General features: G+C 39.4%; 1 protein-coding gene across 2 annotated transcripts in view; it reads right to left on the reverse strand.

The window, feature by feature from the left end:
- The window catches only part of mub (poly(rC)-binding protein mub), a 94,581-nt gene that overhangs the window by 57,545 nt on the left and 13,741 nt on the right, over positions 1-23,295 (reverse strand). For both annotated transcript variants that reach the window (XM_070208500.1, XM_032435047.2), the window contains exon 2: positions 8,935-9,009. The gene's annotated coding sequence lies outside the window, so the exon portion shown is untranslated. The remainder of the gene's footprint in view (positions 1-8,934; positions 9,010-23,295) is intronic.

Raw genomic sequence — 23,295 nt, forward strand, 5'->3', positions numbered from 1 at the left:
ATTATTATTATTATTATTATTATCATTATTATTATTATTGTTGTCTTTATTTATACTATTATCAATTTTATTTTTTTTCAATAATTTTATATTCCCATATTATTATTATTTATTTTTATTGTTATTACCATTATAATATTATCAATATTTGAATTATTGCTCTTGTTATAGTTAAGTCAGGCACTTTTTCTCATTGAAAAATACGAAATGCATTCTGAGAATAGTTGCATATTTTACCTGGATAAAAGGTATTTCCGACTCCACTTAACATACACCTACACACACACACACAAACACACACGAGCATATTCCCAAATGGAATATAATTCCATATGCTCCAGGTAAATCAGATTAAAATATTGCAATTGTGCTAAATGCTGTACACAGCTGTATTTTTTGCCCATGTGCACACCTGTCCCAGCGAGTGTGTGTGTGTGTGTGTGTGAGTGTGTGTGTGAGCGACAGTACGTGCACAAAAGTCAATTAATTGAATAAAAATACTATTTTTTATGGTTGATGTGAAAAATAAAAAAAAAAACAGAAGTATGAGCGAAAATCCACGGAAAATATATTATTGCTCAGTTGCGGGTTAATTGGGCGCTGTTTGTGGGCGTGGCACAAATTTAAATGTCACACGCAAAAATTTATACTCACAAACAAAGACAGAATGAGGGAGTGAGAGAAGTAGGCGTGGGCCTGGAAATTTATAAAAATGCAACGAGATGAAGCGCAGGCAAAAAAAAAAACATTGGGGGGAGGGGCGGTCCAGCGTTTGAACCTGGTCCAGCGATAAGTGTAAAGCGTAATTAAATTTTCATGACGCAAAAAGTGATATAAGAAGAGAGCACCAGATAGAGCGAGAGAGGGAGAGAGAGAGAGAGAGAGAGCGAGGCAAAAATAAGTTGGCAGCGCGCAAAAGAATACGAAGAAAGAGAATGTTACAAGCGAAGTGCATTAAGCTTGCGAGTTTAATTAAATTATTATTAATCTCATTTGAGTGTGTGGTAGCAATTGGATAGAAAGAGGGGCGGTAGGGGAGGGGGACTGTGTGTGTGTGTGTGTGTGGGATGACGATAGTAATACATACATACAGCCCCCCCTTCCCAGATCCTCACTCTATACTATTCGCACCACACACTCAAATGATTTGCTAGGTACAAGAGGGGGGGTTGGGTTGGTGTGTGTGCGTGTGGAATAACGATAGTAACACATACACACACACACACACACACGCGCGCATATCCCACTCACACTAATTCACACTTTTTCCTCATCTGCATTTACAAGGACATGAAATTTTAATCACATATTCTGTGTGGGCAATAGGCTGCACAGACAAACACACACACACGCACACACACACACACATAGACAGACAAAAGTATAGATTATATATGTGACATATACAAGCATATAAGTACGTAACACATACATATACAAATTCGCTGCAAATAACTTTTCGCTTACCTGTGCATGTGTGTGTGTGTGTGTGTGTGTGCGCTGTGTAAAAGTTAAATGCATGTTGCTTCTTTCGAACGATAGGTGGAGTGAGTGTGGAAGAGAGAGAGAGAGAGAGAGAGAGGGAGAGGGAGAGAGTATTTTGGGTCAGAGACCGAGTTCAGGGCAAGGATCAGCGCTTGGGACAGTTTGACAGCGAACATTTTCGAAAATTAGGTCGTGTTGAATTTTGTATAAACTCTAATTGTCACAAAATGCGGCAAAATGTTAACCGACAGACAAATGTGTGCTGTACATGAATATAAATATGTAGACACATACGTGCATTTATTTATTTATGCGCATAATCAATGCAAATTTAATAATCGATGCCGAATTCTCAATTTCTATAAGCTGTAACTTTTACAACATGGCGCAAAGTCTGTCAGAAGAATAGGCCACAAATATGCAACAATTTTGGCTAATCTAAAATAAATTCCAGATAAATTAGCGCGTTATCAAAAGTTATCTGTCAGCTAATTATGGAGTTCTGTTTGCTTCGATATTTGGCAGCGTTTTCTTTACACTTTTATTGGATGATCTAGAATTTTTTGAATTATTATTAATTTGTAAGATGAACAGTTTTACTTGAAGAGAAATAAGAGCGCTCTACGCGCAGTTGGTCGACTGGGATACACCCTGTAGACAGCTTCAAGCTATTCGCACTTTTTTCTAGGCCTTATAAAAGTAAATGTACTCGTATTTTACACTATGCTACAGCAGTTTGTTTCTTGAAATTTAGCATAGGTCCGTCTTTCTATTGCAGGCAGTTCAATTGTCGCAACAGACTGGATCCAACTCCTATCTCATAAAGCGGGCATAGGTTCGATAGTTCGAAGAGTAGATTCTTATAAGAAAAGATTTTGCATAATCTTATCGACATCTTACAGGAGTCATATAACCAATCGGTCATATGGCAATATATTCTGTTAACAAATTTTCTTTGAATTCCGCATTTCCGGGCTTCGCTCTTCCCACATACAACAATTAGCAATACGTTGGTCTATTTTTTTAATGGCAATTAAAGCATCAAGAAAATGCAAATAAATTTCTAGCTACATAAAACTTAAAGACAAAATAATAATATTAATTGCGTAAAGGACACACACTGTGCTCAAGGATTGTTTCTCTAAAATATGAGATATGATTTATTTTGGCAAGACGCAAGTTATCTTTGACATGTGTGTCGAGCAAACATATTATGCTAATTAAAATTAGTTTTATAATGCTAAAATTTGCCTGCGGTGCGATTGTTAAGCCAATTGTGAAAACCACTTGACCCCACGGTCGAGCTGCCTTAGCAACGCACTCAGGCAAACTGGAATGGCCAACAGTACTTGGTAGCCAAAGAATCTACAAGTTCATTAAACTAATAGCCAACAATTTATAACTGGCTGGAAGTGGACCAAGCCCAAGGAAATGGCTGCACAGTCCCCCACAGCCCAGTCGGGGCTGTCTCAGGCTGAAGGACGACACAAAACTAATGGCTGGCCCCATCTGACTTGGGCAAAGGTGAAGAGTTTTCCCAGGCATTTTCACAGCCAACCAGAGAAATACTAATCCGCTTAATGTTTTGCCTATCTTCTAAAATATGACCAGACCAGCCTCCATATTGAAATGCGTCCGTGTGTACGTGCGTGTACTTAAAAAGGAAAACTCATGCTAATATGTTGGCAAAATTTCAAAAAAAAAAAAAAAAAGAGAGAGAGGGAAAAAATAAACTTTTGCTAAGACGCTGCTGCAACTTCAATAAAAGCTATTAAAGTTTTGCTGTGGCAGCGGTTGCAGCTGGAAAACTGAACAAAGCAAAAAGGTTTATATTTGTGGGGCGGGGCAGGGGGCCGTTCAAATGCGCACAATGCCAGAAAAACTTTTGGAGAAGTCACAACTTAAATAGCTTCAGAGCACAAAGCAGATAATGTGATAAGCGGGCCGCATTGGGATCGACATCCGGCAAAGACCGGGAACATCCGAAGCATGTGTCTCGACAACCAGCCACGTGTGTATTGGCTGCGAACGTTAGCTGGGTTGAGCTGGGCTAATTAGGTAAATTGAAAGCCAAAGTTTTGCAACTCAAAGTTGAAGATACACATTCGTATAGGCCAGAAGAAATGCGAAACAAAAATCAGATTGGACAAAGAATTAATGGAAAGCGTAGCTACCCGGCAGTTGGCAAGTACACGTAATGCTACAATAAGAACTAAAGCAAACTAAAAGTTTGTTTTAAATAAAATTAGCTGGAATTCTAACACTTTCACATTCCTTAAAATACGCAGTTTGTTGCGAATTAATTTAACCAAGCACATTCTCATTCTCCCTCTTTCTCTTTGCTGTAATTAAAGGCTTCTCTTTCTCTTGCTGTCTTTCTCTTTTTGTATCTTGTCTCCTGCTCTTTACAATCGCACTTTCACTCTCCCTTACTAAAAGAAAACAATAACTAAGAAAATGTAGGATAGGTAAAATTCATAGAGAGAGAGAGAGAGACTAGAAGGACAAGGCTATATGAACTCCGCAGTTGATGCCAATCTCAAATATATTGTTGGAGATCGCTTCTCCTTCTTCTTCCCTCTATAAGCGCTAATAAGAACTGTAATGCATTATAATTAAAATGAAAACTTTTCTCGAAATCTTATTCTTTAAATATATGCGAGATTTACAGTAAATGAAGCAACAGCAGTATATAAAATTTAAAATATTAAAATGTGTAATATATATAATGTATTCACACACATTTGACATACCAACACGCACACACACACACACACATTTAAAAGTACCATTAATGTCGGGAGTAACTATTCAGTTTAGCTGAAAACGTTTCACGCTCACGAGTGAACGCAGCTTTTGACAAATTTTCGTTGCATACTGCGAGGCGCACGCTGAGTTTCTTGTGTCTGTGTGAGTGTGCCTGAGTGTTTGTGTGTGTGTGGCAGAGCACGCTTCGTTTGTGTATTTAATTTGCCACAAAATTGTACTTCATGCACCATGCAAAAGCAGTAAAAAAAATAAACAGCAAAAGCCACCCGAAAATAAGTTTAAAACGCTGTAAAAGCGTATTAAAAACTTTTTCGACTATGTAATGCAAGCCAAACAGGCAAAAGCAAAATGGCAACACCAATGTTGCACTTGTGGTTGTTGCAACTTCAACATTTTGTTGTACGGGTTTAATTACGCACAAGTTAATGCCACGGCTTCAATTAACCATAACGCCCCAACTATGTGCAGGGATCCAAAAAAAAATAAAATAAATAAATTAAACTATTTTAATCACATAAACGGAATGTTATGCAAAAAATGTTGCCAGAAATTTCCATAAGAGAAAATTTTGGGTGTTAAATGAAATTCTAAGCTGGAATATGAAACAAAATATATAAAAATATAAATATAAAAAACTTATTTGCGAAGATCTTTGTCAGAATTTATCAGAAAATGCAATATAACTTTTCGACTTCAAGCTTCTTGTTAGATGTAGAACTAAATAGAGCTAAACTTTTGCTCAAATGTCGGGAACACAAAAAACTATTAATTGGTATATTTGAACTGCAAAGCATTTGTGCCATACACAAGTTCAATAACTTGGCATGTTGGCTGACCTGTCAAACTGCTAGCAACAAGCTGCCAATGCCAATTTCTAGAGCAAGATAAAACAGAAAATGGAAAACACATGATACGTAGCCAAATCCAAACATCCATCAGCACAAAATCTCTCTCAAAAAAATAGAAGGAAGTGGAACCTCCACTAATCGAATGAATGAGCGTAGTAGCAAGTTTGATGGCAACAGTCGGACTGCAATAGCCGAACATGGAAGTCAAAATCCAGCCCCATAAGGCTAACAAACAATGCCCAGTACAACTGCCAACTGTACACAATGGCTGTTTCATATTTGTCGCTCTTCCGATTCAAAAGAAAAGAAAAAACAAAATAGCTATTACAATGCCGAACATAAGATACCCTTACAGGCGTGACGTTCAGCATGTGTAGCTGATCTCAGTCCAACAGCATAATATACATCTATATTACAAAATAAATCTGAGTTTGAAGACATTTTCAAAAGCAGAAAAGTATCTTTTAAAGGGTAAGAGAGAGAGAGAGAGGGATAGATAGGATTAAAAAATTAAATATTTGACTAAAAAAAAAAAAGAGATAAAAGAGCTTATACTTGGCTAAAAATAAGGGGGAGAGGAAGATTATGATTGGTTATGTCGCAAAATCAAAGTACCATCTGTATACTCTAGAAACAAATTTTTGAAAACTATGCAAAAAGGCGAAAGCTCGTTGAGCATTTCGAGTTCGCCGTAGTCGTTGGCAACCGTTTGTGTCGCAGCATGTGTTTGGCATTTTTGACACATATCCTTTGAAGAATTTTTTCTTTATTTTGTTTTTGTCGCCTTTAACATGAGCACACGAGGACTTAACTGGCCAACCAGCTAACTGCTACTCAAGGCCCCAATCTATTGTCCATTCAACCGTGAACAGACATATCGAGCTTGCGTTTAATTTCTTGTTGTTGTCTGGTTCTTGGCACGTGTGCTGTCCGGGTGAAAGGGTTAGCTGGGCCGAAGAATCTTCTGCCTGGAACAACACAAACAACTCTCGGCGCACATATTAAAAATTTCGCCTCGTTGAGTGGCGCGCAGTGAGCCCTGGACTTAAGTAAACACAAGTCGGGGAGGGGCGTTCGTGGGGGATAAGGCGAGATAATTAGTTACTTTGTGTCGTTGTGGTACCCTAACCCTCATCCTGCGCCGCAACCACCTTTCGTCTGGGGTCTCTGCCTGATTTGTAGTGGATTGGTTCAAAGTGGCGCGTGCCTCACTTCAGAGTTCGTAGTCCGTAGTCGAAAGTCCGGGCCCCGGCTTAGTTTGGTTTAGTACGTTACGAGCGGACGGTCCATCGTCTACATTTATTTGTATTGGTTGAGTGTATTTGATTACGCTCTCTACGGTCCGTAGGGTTAATTGAATTTGCTTTCCAGTTTCTACCCACAACGAACAGCGGCCGAGACTGATAGACGATTTGCCATATCTATAAAGCGGATGCACACACACAGGCACACACACACACACACACACATCGAGAAATATTCATGAGCTGGGACAGCTTTAGCATTCTATTCTGGCGGGCTCTAAGGTTTTTGTTTGCATTTGATTAATTGCATAAAAAGTGGAAAATTGCCAAAAATTGTTTTTGGGCACATTTCTGCACGATTATTTATAGTTGGGGCAGGTAAGCTTAAGCCTCAGTGGATTTGCTGGCAACACATGAGTTATAAAAGCTCTTTAAAATCAGCTGCAAATGGCCAAAATATTGCAGCTTTACATTTTCGTATTAATTTACATAGTGCGGCTAGTTTTCCGAGGTAATAGTCCCTGCTAATTTTTCTTGCATATACCATGCAAATATTTCCCCAGACACCGTTTCTCTTATCTTCCAGGTGCGACGCGCACAACATCTGGAGGGAATTATCAAAAGCGCCGTCTTTTTAAGGAAATAAAAATAAAATGATTTAAGAAAAGAAACACGTATAAGCGCAGAATCTCATCCTTAATACTATTGAATATAACGATATAAACAAATACAAATGGATAAGAGGCGGAAAAGGCTCAACAAATAATGATCGATACAACTTGTATCCTGCCGATTCTACATTGTAAAGCCGAACCTAGTCAGTTGTTAACAAGCCTTGAAGTCAAACAAATGGAAGCACTCACTCACTCACTCAATTTAGCTTTTGGCCTCTTCTAATCGGGTAAATACGAAAAACCCTATAATTTTAGTGCAAAACTCGTTGCCAGCTTGTCGGCACAGGGCATTCAATTACCATTCTTTAGCTGAGTAGAATTCAATCGCTCAACATGGCGAGTTGCGTGTGAGCAATATTTGAACAGCACTTGAAACGCGCACGAAATGAACATTTGCAATTGGAGCAACAATTGGGAATACAGCTAAAGCTGTGCGCAGTTTACGCCCAGCCAGCTAATGGCATGGCCATTCAGCTAACGATCGAAGTATCTCGCAGATAAACAAGATAAACTAGCTAAAAAAAAAAAAAGAAAAAAAAAAGAAGGCATATGAGTAGAAACGTTAAGCGCTAAATAAAAAGCAAGTAAATAATTTAGTCGAGCGCTCGCAAGAGCTTGGCGAATGTAACTCTAGAAAACTACTCGTATTTATTTGCAATTTTCGCCTTTTAAGCCGATAAAAGGCGAAACAGGACGTTAGAATCTGTGAGTGGAGCTCTGAGTGAGTGTCCTTCAATGTGAATGTGTCTGTATCAGTGTGTGTGTGTGTGTGTGTGTGTTTGTGTGTGTGTGTGGATAGTAAATAAAATGACAAGCGTTTGACAGAAGCACCGGAAAATCCGTCAGTTTGGCGACGATGCGAACGATGCGCCCGTCCGGCCACGAGACACCAAAAGTTCCGTGAGTCGAGCACAGTTTAGAAAAATGTCCTGCTGCACACAACTGTCCCGTTTCTCTAAGTCCAACTACCCGACTGTCTCCCACTCTCCCACTCTCCCTCTCTCCCTGCATTGGCTGCGTGTGCGATGTTTGCTTGCGTGTTACAGTTACATTCATAATACAAAAGCATACGGGACCTGGCAGCCATCACAGCATCATTTCCTACGCCATTTTTAGTCTCTCCCTGTGTCAACTATTCTAATAGCTCTGTATATATGTGTGTGTGCGAATGTGTGTGTGTGTGTGTGTGTGATTTACAGTTTCGCTGATTGCGTGGATAATGCTAGTGCTAGCAGAATTCAGCCCTCGCAACGGAAGACTCTATACCCGCCACACACACACACACACACACACACACACACAGAGAGAGAGAAAAGAAAACGCGAACAGCCAAACGGAAGCGAATGCTGAAGGCAACCGGCAAAACGGATGTTAACTTAAAGGTATTAAGAAATTGAATCAAAGTGAAAATATTATAGGAATGAAATAGAAAAGAAATATAAAATATTAAGTGCAACTAAAGGCGATTGCATTTGCCGTTCGCTAAGTGCCGTCGTCTTTGAACTATGACATTGCCTTCTAGTCTATTGAGAACATTTTCAAGTGCAGCTAAAATAAAAGTACACAGACAGTTGTGGCTACTTACCAGCCAGTGGCACTGACAGCTACACAAAGCTAATACATCATAATGCAATTTTGCCGGGACAACGATAACGTCAACGAACAAGGGATTCATTTGGCTTAGACAGCGCCTAGCACCCCAAAGCCAGTTAAAGGAAAAAATGCGATTATAGTCTGATGACGACCTTAACTAAATATAAAAATTAAATTCGCATTTAATGCGCCTACTGACACTTAGAGTCAGATAATTGTTCGAGCTAAGAGTAAATAATTATGATAAAAAAACGTAAAGCCTGAATTTCCCCAACTTTCATTTATATTTGTATATTTGTATATTTGTAACTATGTACTTACCCGAAAGTTCACTCGCACGCACTTTTCAATATTGCCATCTATTGGAGGGCGACATCATTTTATATATGCACAACACTGAAAAATATAAATAAAAGCAGTAGATATTAGATTAGAATGAAATCACAGAAAAAAATATATAAATAAAATGATAAAAACGGAATGAAGGAGTAGAGAGAAAGATTTATATATATATTATAGTCGTAGCTAGAGTAGAAGGCAAAGATAGAGTTCGTTTATTGCCACTTGAGATTGTTAAATATTCCAAATACAATTGCCTCATAAGAATCACAATAAATATAGCCTAAATTTGTTGACATTTTGAATACAGTGAGCATTTATAAATATATCCATACATATATTTACGCCAAAAATCATTATTAGATTGCCAACAGACTTGTTCGTGTAACACTTCAATTGCCATCAAAGCGTGAATACCTGTAAGTCCCACTTGTAATAATGAGAATCGCATAGCAGGGCAATTATTAAAAACAGGTTTTATTTAATTTTCAGTTCAGTGAACTGTAAACTTGGCCTGTGATTGGTACAACAAAAGACACATACACATACACACGTACATACATATATACGTTTGAACTTGCATATGTATGTATCTTATACATACATAAATACGTGCATATATATACATAAATTCAAATAGACGTTCATAGATACGTAAAAGCGTACACAAATAACACGTACATACATACATTCATTGCTGTATACATTCATACATACACAAATATATACATATACACATCCATATCCATACATGCACGCCTACATACACAAATAAAGCTTAGTAGATTTTCAAAGCACTTGTAATTATTTTACCTACATATTATAGAAGCACGAATGCCTTACTTGCATTCATGAGAATCGCATAGTAGGGCAACATTTCTTTTCATTAATTTGCAGCGCGTCCGAGAGTTTAGTATTGTTCTACATTAAATGTAAGAGAATATGCTCACATACATATGCATAAACATGCATAAATAAAAGCGAAGGATTCTAGGAAGAAAATTCAGAGATCTCAGCGCTTATATAGCCGGATAGACAGAGTTGAAACCTTGTCCAAGTTCTGCTTGTTCCATAAACTCGCACAACCTATCTAAGCCAAGGTACCGCCATCGTAGCATTTGGTGTCTGCCTGTGTCGAGCTAAACAAACTGATTATCACAACAGGCACCCAGTAAATATGAAGGCTTGAATATGTTTATAAGTGCTGGCACATTTAGCTGGCAATTACATTTAAGCCCACATAAATGTTATACCATATTTATAAATCCCCAAGCAAAGCAAAGGGGACTGAATACGTGTCCTTGTGTGTGCACGTGTATGTCCTGTGTACTTAAACTCAATTTGTTGGCCATTTTTATTATGTTATGTAGATTTTCATATGCATTTTTATTTTGGCCATTTATTGCTGCAATGGACCCAACACTCGTGTAAGCTATAAGCGCATTAACGCAATTCAATTTACTCTGTTTGCGTAGCAATAACGACAACAACAAAGGCAACAACAATAGCAACAAGGATACAAAACCCATAAAACAATGTCGGGGCGCCACCTGCGTGAGAAGTATGGCAAAAAACCAGGTAAACGTATTAACTTCCGTTCACTTTTATAGGCACAGTCAAACGCACACGCGGGCATATGCCGCAAAATCCATGATGTCCAGAATCGATGTCCAGGCTTAGAGACCACGTCCAACGGCCTATTATCATGCAACAGCAGCAGTTGCGGCAGCAGCAGCTCGCAATGTGTCCCCATGCCTCTATCAGCGTGTTGGCTAACAAAGTTACCACAACAACTGCGACAACAAGAGTAGCCGCAGCCAGGGCGAAGGCATACACTGAGAGAATCTCTCTTATAATTCTTCAAATTAATTATAATTTCCAGCACACGTATTCTTTTAGTTTTTTTTTTGACCCGCATTAGTCATCCAAAAAAGGGTGGATCAAATGAATTTTCACAAAGATGTTTGACAAATGTTTTGCAAGCCCATCGGATTTGCCGAAAAGTGTGAAACGCTTGCGAGTGAATTACACATTCAAAGATCCTTGCAAGTAAAAGTCTCACAGTGCATTTATTTGGGCAGCACCAGGTAAAGTCGGGTGAAAGTGAGGGAAAGAGAAAGAAATAAAGAGAGAGGGAGCACGAGATGCACAAAGCAATTGCTTGCTAGTGACGTGTAGTGTTATGTTCGGGCTCTACTGTGTTGTGTAGTGCTGTGCGGCGGTATGGGCCTCCTGATCTGCCCATGCAACTGACAGTTTGTTCAATTTTGCATTGGAATCGCACCCCCACACCGTACTGCCACCTCTACTGGTCCTTGCTGGTCGTCATATGATGCTGCCCCTTTTGTTTTTATGGGTCAACGGCAAAAAAAAATCAAAAGAGGAATGAAAATGTTTGTGTGCGATTTCTTTTTTTTTGCCCCAACCCAAGGGGAAAAGGGCACAGCTGTGTGGCGTGTGACTTGCTTAAAAGGTGTATACGTTTTGGATTTTGTAAGGTGATTCGAGCTTATGCAGAATTCAAATGACTTCCAATTTGAAAAGAGTTGTGATTGGAAAAGTGCAGCTTAGATGACACACAATATTGAGATTCTTTGCAGTCAAATTTGGCTAGGCGTTGTTTTTCAAATGTGCAGAGAATAAACTTAGTTTACACTCATATGCTGGCTCTGAATTTTTTCAATTATGGACTTCAAATTTAAACAAAGAACTTTGAGAGAATTTCTTTTCAACGTGCCACGGGAAAGGCCGGGGAATACCCGCCATTATCCTATGCAGACATAGTTCCAAATTTCCCAACCCGATAACTCGGTCAAATCTCATCTGATATACATGAGGCTTGTCTATTCTTTCATGTTTTTGCCTCTAGATAAATGTGGCATCTAAATATGGCAACAGTATTTTTTGACCAAATTCATGTATAAATGCTACCCTCCAATATTCTATATAGACATATATATATATACGCCTTTGTTTCGATGAATCAAAGCAAAACAATCAAACTAAAAAACCGAAGACACAATTAAGTTAGTACCCAAAGTGGATGTCAAGTGGACATGGTCAAAAGTTAAGATTTAAATCAACTTATGAAAGCTTTCAGCTGGCACACACACACACACACACACACACACACACAAGCACGCGCACGTAGAGTAAGGAATGGTAGAGAGATAGAGTGCGGCAACATGTCAACGTAAACTTATCAGGCGACTTCCGGTGAATGCGACAACAAGAGCTGGCAGGGAACGATATGGGGCAGCCACAGCTAGCTGGAACAGCGAACAGGACAAGCCAGCCAATATCCTGGACGACAACATGGCGATACAATGCAAACAAACAGGCAACAGCAACTGGCACCTCCTGCATGTAAACCAACTAATGAAACTGTCAACTGGCCACAATACAGCACCCAGGGGCTAAAAGGCAGCAGCATGTGGGTAGTTGAGTATTCGAGTGTTACCCTTTCACTTTTCCAATATGGCCGCCCACTTGACGGATTGCTGGTGGGCGGTGAGAGCAACAGGCGGTTGCTGCATTGCATCATTGGAAAAACGTTCATTAAAAGACGTCGGCACCAAATTGATTGCCCAGCCAGCATTTGATTAGCACTCAAGGCTTAAAACTTATCAGGCCAGCGCCAGTTTTGTCCAAACGCTCATGTGGCCCGAGCTCCGACAGCGACAGCTATTGTCAAAATGGAAATTCAATTTTCGCAGACAATGGGCGAAATACAAACTAAAAAAAAAAAATAATAATAATAACTGAAAAGCTCTGAGGAAAATGGCTGGTCAGCCAAATGGGCTTCAGCTGATTGCAAAAAAAAAGAAGCAAAAAATGCATTTGCATTTAACACGCGGTATTTTTAGCATTGTCATAATCGAAATATTGAACGCAGAATCGTTGAGTCAGTTATGAAAATGGTTTTTCCCAGCCGTTCACATACATATATATGTCTATTATGCATAAGCCGCCAGCTACCCTTGCCGTCCCTGCAGGCGCAGTCATAACGGAACAGCTGCTTTTATGCCATACTACTCAGCCAAAAAGTTTGTATCATGCCCTAACTGAAGCTGGGGCTCTATTGAAATATGAGACCAGATGAAACAGCATAAAATTTCAGAGTCAATTTCATCTGATGAGCAAGTTGTTAGTTAGTTACTGACTAGACAGTTTAATTAATTAGTTTTATGCTCTGCTAAAGTGCATCTATTATACTCTGAGCACGCTCTATGAAAAGTGTTAGAGAATTTACTCAAAATGGCTTGGAATTAGAAAATTAAATAATGAAATTGAAATTAAAGCAAATGAAAAAATTAAATGATTATAATTTTATATAAATATAATTGCATAATTTAATTCAATGAATATAAATTAAGTCAAGTTCTCAATTGAATTTCAGTTTGTAAATAATAATTAAACAAGTTTAGGGCCAACTGTTAACATAATTAACATAATATGAAATATTTACCATATATGTTAATATATATTTCAAAATCCATATATTTAGACATGTACTTTAACAGTATATATATATTTCTTTCGATATTTCTCTCATAGAATTTTTCGAAATATTTTCTTTATTTTTTTTAAAGTTTGCTTAAGAAATTCTATATTTTCTGTTGTGCTTTTTTTATATTCCAACAAGTAGTGTATTTTAACGCACCTCAACCAAGAGTATTTCATTTCCTGAATGCTGCAGCTAAGTAAAATAAAAAGTAAGCAGAAAAAAAAGCGCTCAACCTTTCGCGCATATGGAAATTTATGACAGGTGGCAATGGCTGGCTGCCTGGCAAGCGCTCTGCGGCGCCGATGGCCTAGAGCAGGGGTAGCAAAGAGCTGGCGGAGAAAGGGGGTCTTTGAAAGGATGGTGTGTTCTTTGGGGTTCGTTGGCGGCATAACGGAAGTGTACGGATATGTTTTGCCGCTTGAGTGAATGTTTGTATATGTATGTTTTTTATAAAATAAAAGAGTGGCTTTATACATATGCATAAGTGTGCGCGCAAGTGTGTGTGCGTGTGTGTGTGGGTGTGTGTGTGTGTGTGGGCGTGGGCGGAAGGTAGGCTGGTAACGGGTTTTTTGCTGGGTGGTTGAATCTGTCAACACGGCGCTGACATAAACGTGCCAAAGAGTCCCGCCCCACACACACGCACGAACACACACATACATACACACACACACACACGCACACGCATACACAGCCTCACAACATTTGTTTGCACATGTTTGTTGCATGTGTTTGACGTTAACACGACACAATTAAGTCGCTCAAGTGCGCCTATACACACACTCACATACACATCCATACACATACATACGAAAGCCATTATACATTTCAATTCTGAAGTGACATGAGAGAAAGATAGAGCGTACTGTGGCATGAGAGCACATGAGCATATTCCGCTCGCTCACTCTCGCTCGCTGTGTCTCACTTGTATGCTGCGGCAGGCGACAACGAGAACTTTCTTAATGAAATTTCAATTTATATTCCTGCTTTCCATTTACTGAGAATATGTTATGTAAATTATGTATTTATGAATTGACGTTTCTGCATATTCGCTACTCGAATTAGACGCATTGTGCGCTTCCTTTGCTCCATTTTAATTGCGCATATTTTTTAATTACACATTGCCAAAGGATAACGCGCAAAATTCCACTTTTCTGGCCAATGTTGCAGACAAATTTTTGATGCAGCACAAAAACCAAAAAAAAAAAAATAATAAAAAGGGAAAATAAAACTCAGTCAAGCAAAATTTGATGAAAAGCGCCTTTGAGCACATTTAATAGAGGGAGGATGCAGATGATTTAGAATCTAAAATGAGCTTGAACTGCAATGGATAGTTGCCTTGAGACAGTTCGAGACGAGCTCTTACGTTATAGTTTGTAGGTTGAATCAACCACTTGAAATCACTTAAAGCGGTTATCAAGCACTGCCAGAGCTTGAGATAAACAAGTGGCTTGGGGCAATATATATTAAAGACGGCCGAAATGAGCGCATACGAAGCGCAGAGGCAGCTCCAATCAAGTGTCTGGTTAACAAGGCGAATGGGTAATATTTATAAGTTTACTCAAGGCTACCTCAAAAATGAGGCTATGTACAAAAAAATGTATTAAAAAGCATTATCAAACAAATTCAAAACATTTTAGTGCACAAGATTTTCATAAAAAAAAGAAACCTTTGCCACTTAAGAAATTCTTCCACTCATTTAAATTAAAGCAGTTCCAATCACAAACCAATCAAGCTTTGGCTTTAGCTAAAATAGTATATATATTTTATTCTTTGCAGATACGTAGCTCTTCCTAAAATCTATTTTTGGTTGATCACATTAAGCGGGCAGCTAAATTGCAGAGCTAACCAAACTGCATTCGCATGCACCAAACTGCTGCAACACATTGGCATTTAAAGTCGCATTTGACACACACAAACACACACACACACATACACAATTCTAATTAGGAACTCATTAGCCAGTCAGGCATTGCGCCACAAGAGGATCAAACGTATGCAGCATTGAGGTGGCTAGAAAGGGGGACAGCGTTTGACGCTTATCAGAAAACTGCAGGCCTTGTGCATAAAGTCAGTTTCCCAATGCTCGTATATGAGCACGAGGCACCATTATTGTTTTCAGCTAGCGAAATAAAAAGTCGTGCGGCAGATATTGCTTCGGTTTCAGTGTAAAATCAATCCGGATCCAGTGCAAAACCTCAATAATGGCATTGTCTGGCTAACGAATCAATGTCGTATCAATGACTGACCAGAGGGTGCACAACAGAAACTCGACTGTTTGCTGGTTTAGTCGATAATAGAGCTAGGAATAGCAATTGGTCAAAGAGTATGTATGCAAATAAATAGGAACGGCGGGTACTTCACAACAGGTCAGCAATTTCTAATTATCGATAAATAAGTAAACTGAAGAGTTGGCAAAATGCTCAATCCTCCCAGTCACATAAAACTCGTCAAATCACTAGCTACGTCGGGCATGCAAATTAAAAGAAGATTTTGAGCAAGAGCTGAAAACGACAGTTGACGAATTTTCAATGCTCTGAGAAACCAGAATATGTTTACTTAGAATTTTAATATATTTTTCAAAACCTACGCGCACCTAAAAATATGAGTTCCCTTCTGGGTTAAGTATTACAACTTTTTGATTAATTTAAAAAAAAAGTCCATTATATTTTTCAAATAAAATTGATAATATGCAAATCAAACAATTTATATAATAATAATATAAATTAAATCGTTCCTTAAATAAAAAATAAATAGAAACTGACCAATTTCTGATGCACATAATCAATTATATTGATAACAGTATGAGCTCCATAAGCTTCTAGTTGACATATCAAACTGAACGACAGAGTTAATCGTGCTCTTTGGCTAGATACAAGTCGGAACAAGTGACCAGGAGGTCTGGTCATATGTGAACAGTGCCAAGTTGATAAACAAAGCAGCAAACTTGCCCTGGGCTGGACGAGTCGGGTCGGGTCTGGTCTGAAGTATGCACATGAGCAGAGGTTTCTAATTTCATCGAACGAACGAAAGGCACGACAAAAGAACTAAAGACAGGAAACAAGACCAGTGTTGGCAAACTTAAATATGGCTTTATTTTTAAATTTGGTGAAGCATTTAGTAAAACAAATAAAAATATATTTAAAATACTACAATATTGCAACGAATACGGCTTTATCCAATCTTTATATTTTATTACTATCTTGAAGTTATATTTTTTTAAAGACAATTAAAATAGATCTGAATTTTTCAGATTCCACATTCAGATAATAAGCTTAAAAGTTTAATTTCGCCCTTCTCCGCCAATTTCCCATAGTTGCAGGTGGAATTACCCAAAAACAGCTGCGATAGACAAACGCAGAGAATAATATGAAAACCAGGCTCTTTATGCTTTTTAAAGCTGCTTTATACCCATTTTCCCCCTATTGACTAGCTGTCGGCTCCTGCGAAGTGGGCAGCACTGAACCGAACCCATAAATACTCGGCAAGAGCGAACGGCTCCTCACAATTGAGCACGCTTCACAGCACAAATATGTTCAGTGTTCAGTGTGGGGCAATGGCAGCCCTTGCCCATTGGACACTGATAAACTGTATTAAAAATGGCAAAGGACAACACGACCAACTTCACATGCGCTGAGCGAGCGCATTTTACAAGCGGCTGCTCTTTAATTTAAATATGTTTCAATGCACAAAGCTAAATTAAAATGTATTTATAAAGTTGAGCAGGGCGAGGGCACAGGCAAGGTGGCGGGCGTTGTTGTCACACAAAACATGTGGGCAACCCTTTTAATGACTATTTTTATAAATATGGATTACCTTGCAGCAAGTCCTCCAATAAGGATACGCTTGCTTAGCCCATTTGTGCACTTGCTTCATTTAGTACAACAACAACAAAAACAACAACAAATACTACAATACAGTGTCATGTATTTTCATTTGTCACACGCTAAAAGTGTAGACCAGAGCAGCTGCCAGAGTCCTTTGGCCAAAGCCGCCACAGATTTCAGAGCTCTGTCGCATATGGGACAAAGGACATGCGACACCCGGCTGGGGGTAATTATTAAAAAGCGCTGTCAAACTCTCTCAAAGGGGGTGACAAAATACTGTGGCATTGCCTGAAGGGCTTGCGGTGCAAACTTTTGTTAAGAAAATTAAGTAACAACCAAAGTGAAATCCACCAAAATCCATTAAATCCTGTGAACACTAAGCTGTCGAAAAAAATATTAAATAACACAGCGCACCTTACCTAAATTTAGCTTGAGAGCAATTGTACAATTTACTCAAGTTTTATAAAATACTTTAGACTATTTTATTTAATGAACAAAAAACGTTTAGTGTAAAAGGCAAGAAATTATAAAGAATTCAACTTTTTGATTAGCCAAAGGTATGGAGTATAGCCAGGGATTTAGGCCTGCATTTTTCATAAGCCTTAAACTCTTTATGAAGGTTAAAGCTTAAACTCCTTATAGCTTGAAAACCGATTTGAGCTTAGAGTTCTACTATCTTATTTACTACAAGCCGGATTAGCTGACTTCAAAGAAGAGCCGAACCCAAAAATTAAGCTCAGCCATATTTCTTCCAATAATTCTGTTGCTTCAAAACAATATGGTTATGTGGCATTGTTTTAAATAATTTTAAAAAATATTTTAGTTTTTATATTCGATAATTTCAAGCGAAATGTTCAAATCAAGGTTTAAATATGGTGAAAACTGGGGCAAGAGATGGCTTCGACCCATGAGCCGAATCTAACATATTATACCATATTATTAATATAGTATAGTATTATATATTATTAGTATAGTATTATTTGACAGTGTGTATAATTATGCCGAAAACCAGCATTTTATGGACTTATCTCACGCAATTTTGAATGCGAAGTCCGACATTACAATGTCACAAGGGCCAATTCAAGTGAACAATATTAATCAAGCAACCAATAGCAACGTGCACAGAGGAGCCCATCGAACGGCCATTGAGAGTAACCCACAAGTGTATCGATAAATCCACAAACCGACTCGACAAGAACTTCAATTAGCGCAGTTAACCAGCAAAGGCAGCCACAATTAGCACCACATAAAGGAAGAAGAGTTTGCCTGGTTGCTCTTGAAGCCCACACAGAATGTCTCACTTAAGGCATCAATGGACGCTCCAATATGCTGTTGCCTTCAAAATGGAGCAGCCAAACCGGAAGTTAACACAAAACTCAACCTCATAATCAGCAATAAAGTGCGCAGAGAGTCATGCGGGAGCAGCTAACCAGTCACATGCTGTGCTTCAGTCCAGCTCAGCTCAGCCTGCAAAGCAGCCACAGAGCCGAAATTACAACAACAACAACAACAATAATAAGTTTGAGTGCTTTTGTTGGGTGTGCCCGACTTGGAGATACCCTGCATGACATTCCAAACTATCTTAACGTTTAAACTGCCTTCTATACACACACATACACGATGTGTGCTTATTCATCTTTATCAAATATTCAGAATAAAATGTTGGGATCTTTTCAGCCGGGTAAGGAGACGGGCTTTAGAGAGAGCTCAGGTCTTTTGTAAATCATGCAGACAAGAGGAACATGACTGGAACGACTCAGCTCATCAAACTGAGCAAGAATATAAATAAATATATAAATAAATGTTCATTTAAATATTCGTATGCATGTGCTCGGAATTGCCTCTTTCTGTCTTTTACATATATTTGCACAAAAACCGTATACCCTGCTTACCCAACAACAACTATAACAGCAAGAACCTCTGTGGTAGTAACGCCCAGCAAACAGCTTCATGGCCGTTTAGGTTAATTTCCCTTTGATGATGATGATGGCATGTTTTGCGCGACCATTCAGGCATGCGATGGACTTGCTCACTCCAGCTAACAGCCAAAGAAGCCCTGTCCAGTGAGAGGGTGGGGATATGAACTGGAGGTGCACTCACCCACGCGGAGTAAATGAATGCGCTTCGCGCTGTGTGCGCTTCAATAGTTTTGGTAACATCTTTTGCCCATGCCCCCCCCCCCCCAACACCAAACCGCACACGGAAATGAGCGGCGGTGAGTTGGGCAGGTCTTGAGCTCAGCAAACTTTTGGGCATGCAAACGTAAACTCAAAACTCAAACGGACTCTGTCCTCTCACCCCCCAATACCTCTCTCTCTCCTTCTCTCTCCCTCTCTCTCTCTCTTTCTCACGACCAAGCTCAATATTTATGCCTGAAAATAAGAGCAAGGAAAATGCAAATAAAAAATTTCAGCGCCGTTTTAATCATCATGCTTGCATTTTCTTTACAACATTTTTTTCTATATATATATATATATATATATATATATATATATATATATATATATATATATATATATATATATAAGTATAGGTATTTATTGTTAGCTGCCTAGGTAATTGGCTCGCTTAGACGGGCCGTAAAATAGCAAATTCAGCGGGAAAAATTGAATTAGAGTTGGAATTTAAATAGAAAAGAAAACCCTGAAAGCAGCTTGGCAGTTGGGTGGATTTTCCTTTTAGGTTTTTTTTCTTATTTTGTGTGTCTGGCTTGTTTGTGTACAAGTAGAAATTATATATTTTAAGCATTTTAAAGGTAGCTCAAGCAAAAAAAGGCTGTCCAAGACATAAATATCTGGACTAAGAAATACTCTGTAAACTAAAGACCAAGAGAGTGACTGGATGGCAGAAAAAGCAATTGGCAAAACGAGAAAAAGAAAGAAATAGAGAGAAAGAGAAAAAAATACAATGAGCATAAGAGAAAGAAAGACAGAAAGAAAGAAGTAACTAGAATCCCTCTCTAAAGAGAAATAGAGAAACAAGAGAGAAAGAAAAAAGAGAGAGAGAAAGAGATGGAGAAGGAGAGAGAGACAGAAATCGAGAAAGTAAAGCTGAAAGGCAGAAAAACCGATTGACACAGAGAGAAAACGAGATAGAGAGAGAGAGAGAGAGAGAGAGAGAGAGAGAGACAAAGATCGGAACGAGAAGCAAAAACCCGATTGACCGAGAGAGAGAGAGAGAAAGAGAGTGAAAATGAGATTTTCATAGATAATATTAATAATTAATAGTATTTATTCCTCCTATTCTCACATAGAATCTTTATTTAAATATATATATAAAATGGATTAGGTTTCTCGGCGAAACAAAGTAAAACCCCAGAAACGTATTTCAGCCATGAGGATATGTATGCACATATCTGTTACGAGTTACCTGTGAGCCAACCCACGCCCAAATATTTTCAGCCCTAAAGCACTTTATGATTGCAGCGCATCATCAAACTCAATTTAGAGCCCCGCCCGACGCCTTGTAGACGCGCACAGACAGACTGACACACACACTGACACACACACACACCCACACACACACGTACACACATACAAACCACTTTACTGATATCGACTAAAAATCTCCACTGCGGAAATATTGAAATCTAAAAAGCAAATAATTTAATTCGCTTAAACTTTGGTGGCAGCCCGGGATGGTACGGGGCACGAGTCCTTCATAGACAGAGAGAGAGAGAGAGAGAGAGAGAGAGGGAGAGAGAGGGAGAGAAAGCGGGAGAGAGTGAGAGAGCGTTGGGACACACGACACAGGCAAACGCCGCTGTCGACTCACATCCGGCCAGGCAAATGGGAAAACTGGAACTGGTGGCAGGACGTGCGCTGTTGTATCCACATAGCCGCCATCAAATTTGAATTCAGAAATGATGCAGATGGGTCAAAGGGAGCGGGTAGGGGTGTGCGGTGCTGCTTTGGTCTGGTCTGGGCCTGTCACGCATTACCAACCACTCGAAAAGCCAAGCCGAGACCGAGACCGAGGCCGACACTCGACACTCGGCGTTTTTAGCGCAAGCTATCAGAGCTGGGAGCGGCACGTTGGGCGGACGTGGGCGGGGCCGGCGCGTGGGAGTGAGTGGTCTAGGGTACGGTTCCTAGACCGGGACAGCACAGCGACATCCGTACGTCCTGGTGTCTGCATCCACATGCAGATTCGTCTCCTGCTACCAGGTCTCTGCTGTCTCATTTGCTTTCAATTTTTATTTGCCGTGTAACAACCGAACAACAACAACAACGGCAACGGCAACAAAGTTGAAGTTGCCGTGAGGTATTTGACGCGTCGCCGTCGCCGTTGCAGCCGCCTAAATGCTTTTAGGCGGTGTTGCCACAGAGGTGGGCATGGCTGGATGGGGTTGGGTCGTGGCGGGGGCGGGGGCTGGCACTGTCTGTGGCTGCGGCATTGTTAGCACTTTTGGACAGGCAAGCTCTGTACCTGCCCCTCCCCCACCCAACTTAACTTGAGCAAATAATTTTCAGTGTTCTGCTGATAATGATGATGTGCAAATTTCATAGCTTGGTTTCGCCTTATGTTGTTGCTGTTGTACCTTTTAGGTAATTTAAATTCCTTTTTTCAGCATAGTTGGCACATGACATTCCTGGCTTACGCCGTCTCCTCGTGCTGGGCAATTAAAAATCGTCAAAGTTTGGTAAGGTCCTGAAGTCTTCAAGCTGTTTTGAATACAAATTAGGCAGTGGCACAGTTTTAGCTTTTCTTTTTGCTCTGGACTTTCGCAGCGAAAAAATGCCCAGCTATGCCAAGTGAGAATTATATCGCTAGTACGATGGCTGAAAATGCAAAATTTTGCTTGACTCTGATTTTCAAACTCTACATTAACTAACTAGCCCCGCTTGTCAATCGCGTGGTAACAAATTTACGAACTCGTCTCCCAGTCTTTTTGTGCAAGCAGTATATCTGAATTATTGAGTATAGTTCGATGTTTTAAAGATTTTTAATAGACGAATACACAATACACAAGAGCTGATCGAAAACCTGAAAATCGATACTTAACAATTTCAGGGATATGGAGGCAGTTGAACATTTGACAGACCCACCCTAGATGGGCTGTTGATGCTGACGAATTGTTGTTGGAGATGCCTTATTTTGCTTGCTTCATATTTTTGCACAATTGCAACCAGCGCTTTTTGACCCATTTTCAATTGGGTACATAGTCTTATAATATTATATGGGTGGCAAACCAAGGATTAAAACGAAGTGAAACTCAAGTGAACATCTATGTATGTCTATTACAGATGATAGATAAAATTCTTATAATGTGTATACAAGTTTTCCGACACAATTGTTGCACAAGTTTTCAAGATGACAAAAGACACTCAACGAATACGCATCAAAAGACAAGTCCTATGTTTCCTTTGGGCAACATAAATAAAATTTGTAAGACATTTTGGTCGATTATTGCTTCACGAACAACCCTCGTTACCCACTTGTATACTAATAGTGGAATATCGTACTCTGTCAACTTGACTTTACGATTTGCCTATTCAAATTTTCTACGCGTTGACAGCAGCTGACATTTTCCATCGCCTCAAAATTGTTAACACCGCCCACGCACACAGTCTCAATGTCCGTTTTCCTACGTCTCTGACCTTATCCGCCCAAGAATCTGTTTACATGCCATCACGTCTTTTAGGCGGATACGGGTATACGGGGATACGGGGGCATATGATGGGGCTCGGGATGTCCAAATGTTATGCCTTCGGCGATGGCCACCGCTTGCTGCATTTGAAATCAGTTTAGTTTGCACGTCCTTTGGCGCATAACAAAAAAGAAATTGAATTTGGGTTGTTTGGCAAAACGAGTCCGACGAGGACACTTTGAAGTCCCTTTTTCCAAGAAACAAGCAAGCACAAAAAAATAAACAAACAAAACAAGAGAATACTCTAAAGTCGCTTAAGGACGCCCATCGTATCCGTATCAATTGGTATTGCTTAAGATTTCTGATTTTCTGCATTTGATTGACTGACCAAATAATTCGGTTAGTTGCCCGCTGATAACGCC

This window comes from Drosophila virilis, chromosome 3, assembly GCF_030788295.1.
Source record: "Drosophila virilis strain 15010-1051.87 chromosome 3, Dvir_AGI_RSII-ME, whole genome shotgun sequence".
Lineage (NCBI taxonomy): Eukaryota > Metazoa > Arthropoda > Insecta > Diptera > Drosophilidae > Drosophila > Drosophila virilis.